At 42.0% G+C, this 10,636-nt stretch overlaps 1 pseudogene; it reads right to left on the reverse strand.

Moving 5' to 3' along the window:
• Nucleotides 1–586: 586 nt before the first annotated feature.
• Nucleotides 587–1,506, reverse strand: LOC122127448 (annotated as a pseudogene).
• Between the last annotated feature and the right edge of the window lie 9,130 nt (nucleotides 1,507–10,636).

The raw sequence follows: 10,636 nt of genomic DNA on the forward strand, positions 1-10,636 counted from the left end.
GTACTAGAACATTTTTGGGTCAGTTTTATAGAACTTTCTTGGTCAGTTATATTCCACCTCAATCTCTCCAGTATTTTCCAAGCAGATCAAGTCACTTGCAGATAATGAAGAAGCTTTGTGGCCCAGGGGTCCATGGCTTGGAATCAAAGATAGTATCAGGAGGCCCAGGGGTCTCGTGTATGGTAGAGATGTCCAGGTGATTTGAGTTTCTGACCTTCCTGTTCTCCATGAAGCCTGAGCAGTGCGGAGGGCAACGAGGAAGTGTCTTCTACAATAGCCACTGAAGTGAGGGAGGCAGAAGGTCAGCTGTTCCAATGGGCAGATGTGGAGAGGTTTCTAGAAGGGGATCAAGTCCGCTGCTTTGGGCAGGAGTATCAGTTATTTTTACAGAAAGCAACAGAGAAATTAATTTTCTTTTCTGACTACTGAAAAGTGGAAAGATGCTCAAGTTTACCATTTAAAGGAACAATAGACATTTCTAAAGTCTCTGTCTAAACTTTGGTTTTCTTTAAAAAACACACAAAAAACCAGGTCATCACAAAAAGTAATGTAAGTGGAGGCTGTAGGCAGGTACTGTTCTGTCCGTGGCAGTCTTTTGTGTAAAGTAAGGCGTATTGGAGCTCCAATTTAACTGATGCAGTGGGGTTTACTGGCTATGCATGCCGAGGCAGTGCAAGTCGTCCGTGCCCTTGCTGTCGAAGCCTGGGAGGGGCTGACCATACTTGTCCACGCACCAACAGAAGCCCCGCTTTCTGCCTTTGGAGGGGCGACACTGCTTCTTCTTATAAAATCCTTTCTTGTCGCAGTTGGGGATGTGCACACCCCTGGGACTCAGCACATTGGGGAACTTCAGGTGATTCAGGGTGTCTTGCATCTCTCTAAGGAAGGGACCATATTCTATCTCCAGTTTGGACTCCGAGGAGAAGGTCTGGGTGTCCGTGCTCTGGGACTCATAGTCGACTTTGTAGTGCTGGCTGTCCTTTGCGTGACCTTTCTTGATGGTGTCCAGCTTCACGTGAATGGAATGGAACTTGGAGTCAGGCACCCTATGTGTGCTGGGAGGGGCATGGCTCTCCAAGCTCCCCGTGCCTACGTCCTCCTCTGACTCACTAGCATTTCCTGAGGCAGAGGGCACCAGCAGCAGCAGGTAGGCGCTCAGCCGGCCAGGACGCTGGCATTGGCGCAGAACCCGCGGCCATCCAGCAGCGCCTGCAGTGGGCGTGGCTCGGTTGGTGGCAGCTGGCAGCTGAGCCCTTAGCTGCAGAGTTCTGTGTAGACACCTCACGGCTGACCCTCCCGCAGAGCACATGTCAGGCAGCTGCAACAGCCTGGCTCGCGCACCAGCTCGGCACACGCAGGCACTGCAGGCAGAGGCTCGCACTGGGCCAGCACGATCCCATCACAGTGCTCGCATTGCAAGACGGGACCCTCGTCACCGGTGGCCTGAGGAGCAGGGCCAGGGTGGTGAGTAGAGCTGCCCTGAGCGCCAAGCGCCGCCGGAAGCATGGCGCCCATTGCAGGGGCCAACTGGAGTAAGCAGTTACTGGGTCAAGGCACGCAGTGTGAGATTGCAGGATCTGGAGCGCAACTACCGGTGCTCGGGGTGCAGCTGCCCAGCTTCCACCTCAGTACCTATAAGTTCTAATGTCACCCTTTTTCTGTCTTATAGTAGTTTGGCTGATTTTAATGTAGTTAATCCATTTTGAGTTGATGTTAGTGCAAGCAGAGATCCACTTCCAGTTTTCTGCCTATTGATGTCCAGTTTTCCCAACACCAATAGTTGAAGAGGCTATGATGTCTGTGTATGTGTGGTGTGTGTGTGTGTGTGTGTGTGTGTGTGTGTGTGTGTCTGTGTGTCTGTGTGTCTGTGTCTGTGTCTGTGTGTGTGTCGGTCGTGGGGCTTGAACTCTCGGCCTCGGAGCTACCCCTCAGCATTTCATCTCCAGGCTAGTACTTGAACCACAGTTCCACTTCCCATTTTCTTGTGGTTTATTGGAGCTAAGAGTCTCATCGACTTCCCTGGCCCTGCTGGCTTTCAACAACCATTCTCAGATCTCAGCCTTCTGATTAGCTAGATTAAAGGCATGAGCCACAGTCACCCGGCAAGACTATGTTTTTTCCACATTACATCTTTCACTCTTTTGTCGAATATCAGATGATTGTAAGTATGTAGTTTTATTTCTGGGTCTTTTCATCTTTTTTAATACGTTTTTTTTTTTTGTAAAAATAATGTACAAAGGGATTGCAGTTACATAAGGTAGGTAATGAGTTCATTTCCTCTCAAGCATTGATACTTCCTCCTTTGTTTTTCCCCTACCATCCCTACCCTTCCACCTCCACAACTACTCCTTTCCATCCCTCCTTCCCACTCCCTGCCTAAATTGTAAAGTTCGTTTTTGAACATAGTGTCTTGATCTCATTGTTAAAATGGGTCAAACTGTATCCCTAGTTAAGCATTTGGTTTTTTCCCCTTCACCTCCCAAAGCTAGAGAAATGTACATACAAGATACAGGGCACCAACATCAAAGAAACAAAAAAAAAACACATAAATTAGGTTACAAGATTGGGTGGAAGAATGATGACTGTTGACTTAATTTAATAAGTATTCTATAGTTTTTAATGGTAAGGTTTATTAACTCAAAGGGGGAGAAAAAACATTCAGAATAGTGGAATGTGGCTACTACTCATTTGATGTGTGTGGATAGATTATGATTAATAAAAATATATCTATTAATTCCCAGTGGTAGACTGCTATGCTAACTGGGAGGAGACTTTGGTAATGCCAGGGGTTTGAATACTGGTAATGAAGCAGAATATGAGGGGAGAGCATTTGCTAAAGATGTAACTTCTTAGGCTCATACTAAATACATTGAAGTAGAATGCTAAGTGATGATCGACTGAGCACCAAATTTTATTTGTTGACTTTTTGTTTTGTGAAGTCCAGGGATTTGAACCTAGAGCCTGAGTGCTGTCCTTTAATTTTTTCTCAAGGCTAGTGCTCTACCAGTTGAACCACAGCTTCAAGTCCATAATTTTGGTGGTTAATTGGAGATGAGTCTTTCCAAATTTCCTGTTTGGGCTTGCTTCAAACGTGATCCTCAGGTATCAGCCTCCCGAGTAGCTCGCATTCCAGTTGTGAGCCACCAGAACCTGGCTAGAATCACTTTTTAAAAGTGTTCTCTAGGTGAATTAGATGTGTCTAGGTACTATGTGAGCATTTTGGTTCCAGTGGGTTATGTCAGATTTAGAATAACATCAGAATTTTTCTTCTTGTAACTCGCAGCATCCAATATCTATATAATTTATTCAGATCTTCATGTCTGATCTTTTTTTCTTCATTGTACCTTTTTATTCTTACTTCACGAGCAAGCACATCAGTGATGTTTTCCTTTTCTGAAGCAAGTTACATCCTTTCCCATCAATGAGGGATGTACTTGCTGCTCTTACTGCCTGGAGTACCTGCTTCTAGTTAATTGCATGGATGATGGCTCTCAGGTTAACTATCTCCTCCTCAGGAATATCTCCTCACATAACCACTGTGAAGTTGTTGCCACAAAACTACCAATGTCATGTCTCTGATTTATAAAAATTATCATTATGATTTCTGGTTTTCTTTTCAGCATGAAATTGATGAGGAGAGAGCCACATTCACTTGTTTCTCCAACACCTATAATAGTGCCTGGTCCTTAGTGCTCAGGAGCCTTGCATAGGGATGAGCCTTCTCCAGCTCAATTTATCTTAGCTTCTGGTCAAGACAGCACTTGAAGCTGATGTCTGGTGGCTAGCAGTCATTCCCTCTCATTCTTTGTGCCTTTCTGTGTTGCTGAGTCCACCTCAGAGCAAGATCAGTGCCTGACACCTATTTGCTGCTATTGACATCATACAAGTTATGGGCATTGTTTTGTGAAACTGTGTGCAGAGACACATCTCCACACAAGTTCTCCAAGGCAAGTGTCTCCCATGCCCAGGAGTCCATTCCACAACTCAGCATCCTAACTATCACCTACTCCCTAATGCACTCAGTGTATATTCCCATTTCCATTAAAAAAAGATAATTCAAGATATGCCTTTGATGATTTGTCATTGAATTACTGAAACAAAGTATATAATTTTGGGGCTAGGAAGGTGGCTTAGTGGTAGAGTGCTTGCCTTGCATGCATGAGGCTCTGAGTTCGATTCCTCAGAACCACATAAGCAAAAAGAAAATAAGCTGGAAGTGGCCCTGTGGCTCAAGTGGTAGAGCGCTAGCCTTGAGCTGAAGAGCTGATGGATAGCACCCAGGCCCAGAGTTCAAGCTGACAACCGGACCCCCAAAAAAGTATATAATTTTATGTATTTGTAAGTCTTTGTCCATCTCTCTTGAGCCCTTGGCATATTTCTATGTGTTTGCAGCTTGGGAAGGGAAATAAGGTTTAATTCAGGATAGTCAAAAACATTTTGGGAGGGAATGCCAACTTTCCATCTGATGTTCTACAGATGGCCATCTTGTCACAGGAACTAAGTAGACTGTCATAGCATAAGAGGCTTGTCCTGATTTCTACTGACTTTCCTCTGGGGTCACAGAGTGTGATCCTACTGCATACGTGTCGCTTGGCTACACTCGAGGGACCAGGTCTTCTCTGAAAATCTAGTGGCATGGGGGTAAGAGAAACTAAAACTCAGAACCCAGCTTCCCACATCACTAGGATTACAGGCCTGAGTCTCATATACTAACTCATAACTGCCTTTTTATACATCGTGTAGCCTGTTTCATTATATTCACCTCACAGACAGATATACAAATATATGTTTATATTTATCCATCTATTTATAATCAGTGTTATATCTAGAAACACAAAAATATATATTCATATAATTATAATCAAAGTTATATTACCACTTTCCCCAATAATATTTTACACTAATATTATGTGAAAAAATACTTAAGATTGAAAAAGTTAAAAGCCCTTGTAGTATGAAAAATCATATTTGATCTTATATATCATATAATATACTGTATAAAACGTAATGAATATAACATGTATTTCCATATAACTGATTTAATTGCTTCTTGATTTTGTGTTTGTCAATCTATATAAGCCTTCTTTCTTCTATTGATGATGGCTTATACTTTCCAGTGTCGATATTTCTTATGTATTTTGTCAAATATATTCAGCCCTAAGTAGAATTTTTATGTTAATGGAGCCAAATTTTTCTTCAATATTTCCCAAAGTACAATGAATATGTATATAGAATTGAACTCACTGTTGGAAGAAAGTCCCACATACCACTATAAGTATTGTAGCATTTGTCCCAATTGACAGAACAGCTTTCTAGGTCATCTGATCTGGTATGTCCTAGATCTTTTGTAGCCACCTTATCACCCCATGCAGGCATGGCCTGGCTTCCTTGCAACTCCCTGTGCATTTAACCATTCCCTTTATATCCAGTAGGCTCTCTTGATCATCCCACTGTCACTCTGTTTTCCCACACACAGAACACATGTGCATGGTGCTTTACATTGTAGGTTGAAAAAAAAAACACATTTAAGGCTCATGAATTATATAATATAATATAAACACTGATATTTTAATAACGTTAGAAAAATAACTAGAATGATCATTTTACAACAATCAGGACCAAAAAGAAATATAACGATTTTCTAAAGAAGGGGGGAAGCAATCTCTAAATCTGGATTGTCTTCTAAGTTGGCTTCAGACACAAATTCTGCCTCAGAGTCCTCAAAAGGATCTACTTCCTCATCAAAGGCAGTATTTTCTTCCCGAGTCTAGGGAGGGACAGATCTTATTTCTCAATTGGAAATTGGATTCCCAGCAGAAGGACAGATTGGTCTGGATATTCTGTGAGGACAGATTCCCTTTCCTCAACTGAATCTAGACTTTGAACCTAACTTATTGGTTTTCTTGAACATAGACTGGGGTCATTTTCCATTAGCACATATTTACCCTGCACTCCAGGACCAAAACATTTTTTACTGGTTTGGATGTGATCTAGGTGAATTGTGAACATCAATGGAAGACATTCTGGATCATCTTCTTCCTTGGTGGTATGTGCAGGTACACCTATATCACATGTGGAGTTCAGAACCAGTGGGATGTCCACAGGACTCAAAACCTAGTTGGGCCTTTCTACACATTGCAAAAAGCCTCTATGTTCTCATGCTTTCTGGAGTCCAGTTTTCGCTTCCAATCTCCATCTGTCACCATAGGCGACATCACTGATGGGTTCTTTATCTGGAGTTCAGCAGGAAGTTCTCTACAGTGACACAAACATAAGAATGTAAATAGGTACAGGAGTCTTAGAGTAGACTCTAGAAGTTAAAGTGTGACTAAACTTCTATGAGGATTTAGTAGGAGAAGCTGTAGAACTTGAGTTTGGGCTGAACACTGATGAGAAGGTAGGGTGTTTCTAATGAGTGGTTATGTCCAAGTTCTTTTAAAAAGGGAACAGACATTACCCAGCATAGAACATCCATAAAAGAACATTTTGCCATGCTGGGTAGTACAAAGGGCTCTTGGCAAAGCAGGCCCATCCCTTGAGACCTAGGTTCCATCCCTACTCAAAAGCTCTAAGGCATCTAAACAAGGACTATTTACTCTTTTCCTTGGTCTCACGGGTCATGCATTGCTCCAGCTGGTCCAGAAGAATATGTAAGCAGAACAGCAAGTCTGAAGAGGGCATGTTGAGCTTGTCATACTGTGTAAGTTTTTTCAGGATGTCAAGTTTCTTGTGCTCATAAAAATCATCAGGGTAGAAGTCCATCCAAATAGTTAAGATGGAACAATTGATGCTGTGGACAGATTGGTGACAAGGAAAATGAGAGTCTGCCCTCTCCATCCTGAGCCTTCTACCATAGACCCTTTGTGGCAGGACTAGAATGCTGGGAAGTGGGAAGAGACTCCTGGAAGCAGAATTCTCCTCACAACCCACTTCTAGAAATTTCTAATGCAACCCTCCAAAATTCTCCCTGTGATGGGCAGAGAAAGTTGTTTCCCCACTGTGTCTGACTTGCTACACACAACCCTCCCTGTCATCGAGGGATTGTGATCCATGCTGGCCTGGTCATAAACAGAAAACCCTGTCATAAAAATGGCTACAGCAGCGCTGAGCACAGGTGGCTCATGCCTGTAATCTTAGCTACTCAGGAGGCTGAGATCTGAAGATCCCAGTTCAAAGCAACTCTAGGCAGGAAAGTGTGTGAGACTCCTATCTCAATAATCCACTAGAAAACTAGAAGTGGCACTGTGGCTGAAACAGTAGAGCACTCGCCTTGAGCTGAAGAGTGCAAGGACAGTGTACAGGTGCAGAGTTCAAACCACATGACCAACAAAAACAAAAGTGACTAAAGCGAAAAGAGCAGGTGTATGGCTCACTTTGTAGAGCACCTACCTAAAATTCATGAAGCCCTGAGTTTAATTGCTAAGATTGAAAGGAGGAAAGAATATGAAGGAATGGAAGGAAGAAAAGAAGGAAGGGAGGAATTTTGATATAACCAAATACTGGAAAGATGTGAAGTATTAAAGGTATCACAAGTATTTTATATGAAAAGATAGATTGTTCACTAAAAGGCAAATTATAAAATGTGGAATTCAGGCTAAAATACATGTACAGTTTTGTTTTTCTGTAAAGTGATACTTACGTGCCTCTTTAGTTTAAAAGTAGTAAATGAGTTTGAAAAATGGAGGAGTTGTTAGAAATGAATCATTATATCTTATCACTTTTTCTGCTACATTCACCACCTACAAAATTGGAACAATGTTCATCATTTTAATTATTAATGTATTAATTTAATCTTTCATCTTTAGTTTATAGTCTATTGTGCACATCGTTTGTTTGAACTCTTTTTTTTGTTTGTTTTTTGTCCATGATGGGTCCTGAACTCTGGGCCTGGGCACTGTCCCTCAGCTCTTCACCTCAAGGATATCACTTTACCACTTGAACCACAGTGCCCCTTCTGGCTTTTCTGCTTATGTGGTACTGAGAAATCGAACCCAAAGGCTCATACATGCAAGGCAAGCACTCTACCACTTAGCCACCTTCCCAGCCCTGAAATCTTTATTTTTTCCTTCAGACATAGGCTTGAATACAGGGCATGGGTGCTGTCCCAGAGCTTCTTTGCTCAAGTGTAGCACTCTGCCATACAAGATTAAACCATAGTGCCATTTCTTGTTTTTTAGTGGTTAATTGGAAATACCAGTCTCATGGGAACTTTTCTGCCCAAGACTGGCTTTGAACCAACATCCTCATTTCTCAGCCTCCTGAGAAGGTAGGATTACAGGCGTGAGCCACCTGTACCCTTGTGCTCATTTATTTTCTTTTAAATGTTATATAAGTTTAGTTCCCCCACCCAAATACGTGCAAACTGAGATGCAAATTGGCTTTAAATAAACCACTAGTTGAGGATGCTGAAATTACAAATGATGGCAAATTGTTTTTAACATTTTTTAATATGAGAAGCTTGAACTGAGGGCCTGATTGAAATCCCTATTCTCTTGTGCTCAAGGCTATCACTCTACTAGTTTGGCCCACAGGGCCCTTTTAGTTTCTTGGTAACCAGTTAATGAGATAATAGTCTCACAGACCTTCTTACCCAGGCTGTTATTAATCCTCGATTATCAGATCTCAGCCACCTGAGTTGTTATGATTACAGGCATGAGAAACTGTCACCAGTTTTTTAAAAAGCAACAACAGATTACTTTAGGGGAGGATGGAGGAGGAGAAGCTAGAGGCTAAACAAGCTCTCACATAGAAAATAGTTGTAGTGTTCCACTGAAGAGTCCTAGGTCAGAGAATGACCAAGTGTGCCATCACAGTACAGTTTGGCCAGAGAGGGAAAATCCAGGCAAGGAGACAGATCTGAGCACTTGCTATTAGCTGCAGTTGTGGTGGTGGCGGCAACGGCAGCAGCCTAGCCGCCAAAAGAACAACACAGAGTCTGGGACAATGGTGCCAGACACAGCAGGTGACTGGATTCTACTTAAAACCAGAAAGAACTGATAAGTAGCAGATATCTTCATCCTCCTTATCACAGACCAGAGACAACCCAGGAACCAAGACTCCAGCGTGAGTAGAATCCTGACATACTCACTCCTTCTTAGGGAACAGAGGAGGGAAGGCCACCCTTACCATCCTCACCCCCGGAGACCTCCATATTTTATATTGAAAAGGCCCAGCTGAGCAGCAAGCTCCAACTCAGGCCTTGGAAAAAAAAACAAAAGAGTCATTTAGGAGGTCTCAGGCACCTGACCTGGACCTGCCAGGCTCAGCTCCTCCCTGGGAAAAGTCACCCAGCCCAGGCAGACAAAGCTCTGCCCCAAGGGGAGTGACTTTCTTCACTGGGTAAACAGAGCCAGAGGCTGCCCCTCCCTACAGCAGCCTAGACAATCAAGTGAAATTCAGTAAACATAAACCCTGAGAATGGCTCTAGGCTGGGCTCTGTGAGTGTCTCAGAAGCTACCCCTCAGGGAAAAGCTGCAATTTGCTGAAAGGCCTCAATTCTACCCAGAACATAGCCTCATCACAGCATCTTCAAATTAGAGGAAACAGCCATCTCCCTCTTTTGTGAAACTCAAAGCAGATCTCCCTCTCATTGAACTATACTGGGAGGAGGATCACAAAATCCTGATCATTTTTCTGCCTGCTCCAACAAATTGACTTAAGAAACCAATCAAGCCACAGGCAAACCAAACACCACAAGCAGACTAAAGACTCCACCAAGAGACTGGTTACAGACACAGGGAGATACAGGATCTTCACATCTACTTCCCCCCCCCCCCCCCCCCGCAAAAAAAAAGAACTCTTTTTGGTACCTTTTTTAATTTTTAGTTTTTAAAAAAAATTGTTTTCTATTAAATTTTTTCTCCCCTCCTAATTTTTATTTTAGGTGTATGTGTGTGTGAGTGTGCTTTGTTTAAATCTCTACTGACCTTTTGGTCCTTTTATCTTTTTTTTTTCTTTTTCATTCTTTTCATTTTTCTTCTGTTTCCTTGTTTTTGTGTGTGACTTATTTGCTGTTCTGCTCATCTTCAGATATATGCCCATTGTCAAATATTAGACCTTACCCCCATTGTATACACATTAATCAAGAATTTTATTACTCAAAGCAAAACTTCTTAGCCTTAAATTCTGTAATAGCAGTATTATCTCTTTAGGCCTATATAATTTTTGAGAATTTTTATTTTTTAGTTTTTCATGTCTCCTTTCTATCCCTCCCCTCCTCTCATCGTATCTTTTTCTTCTCTCAATATCACCTTAAACTTAGATAATTTTTAAGATTCATTTATTAAACTTAAATATTTGTTTTTCCCATTTTTTCTTGTCCTTTTTTCTCTCTCCTACTATTCTGTCCAATCCATTTCCTTCTTTGAGATTAGAACTTGGTTAAATTCACTCTCCTTTTACCTCTCTACATTCTTCTAATCCTATTTTTCCTCACATTTGTCCCTAAATATAATAATTTCTGGTTTGCCAAATTCGTCCTTGCTGTTGTTAGCCCATTAATCCATAGTTGTTTGATGTTGAATAGATTGTATCTGCTGAACTAGATTATATCTGTGTCCTTTTGCCTGTGCAACTGCAGGACTTTGGTTGATGTATGCCTTCAAAAAGTATTCTAGCAGAGAACTTTCATATCAAA

This window comes from Dipodomys spectabilis, unplaced genomic scaffold (assembly GCF_019054845.1).
Source record: "Dipodomys spectabilis isolate Male_0828 unplaced genomic scaffold, ASM1905484v1 ptg000301l, whole genome shotgun sequence".
In the NCBI taxonomy this organism is placed as follows: domain Eukaryota; kingdom Metazoa; phylum Chordata; class Mammalia; order Rodentia; family Heteromyidae; genus Dipodomys; species Dipodomys spectabilis.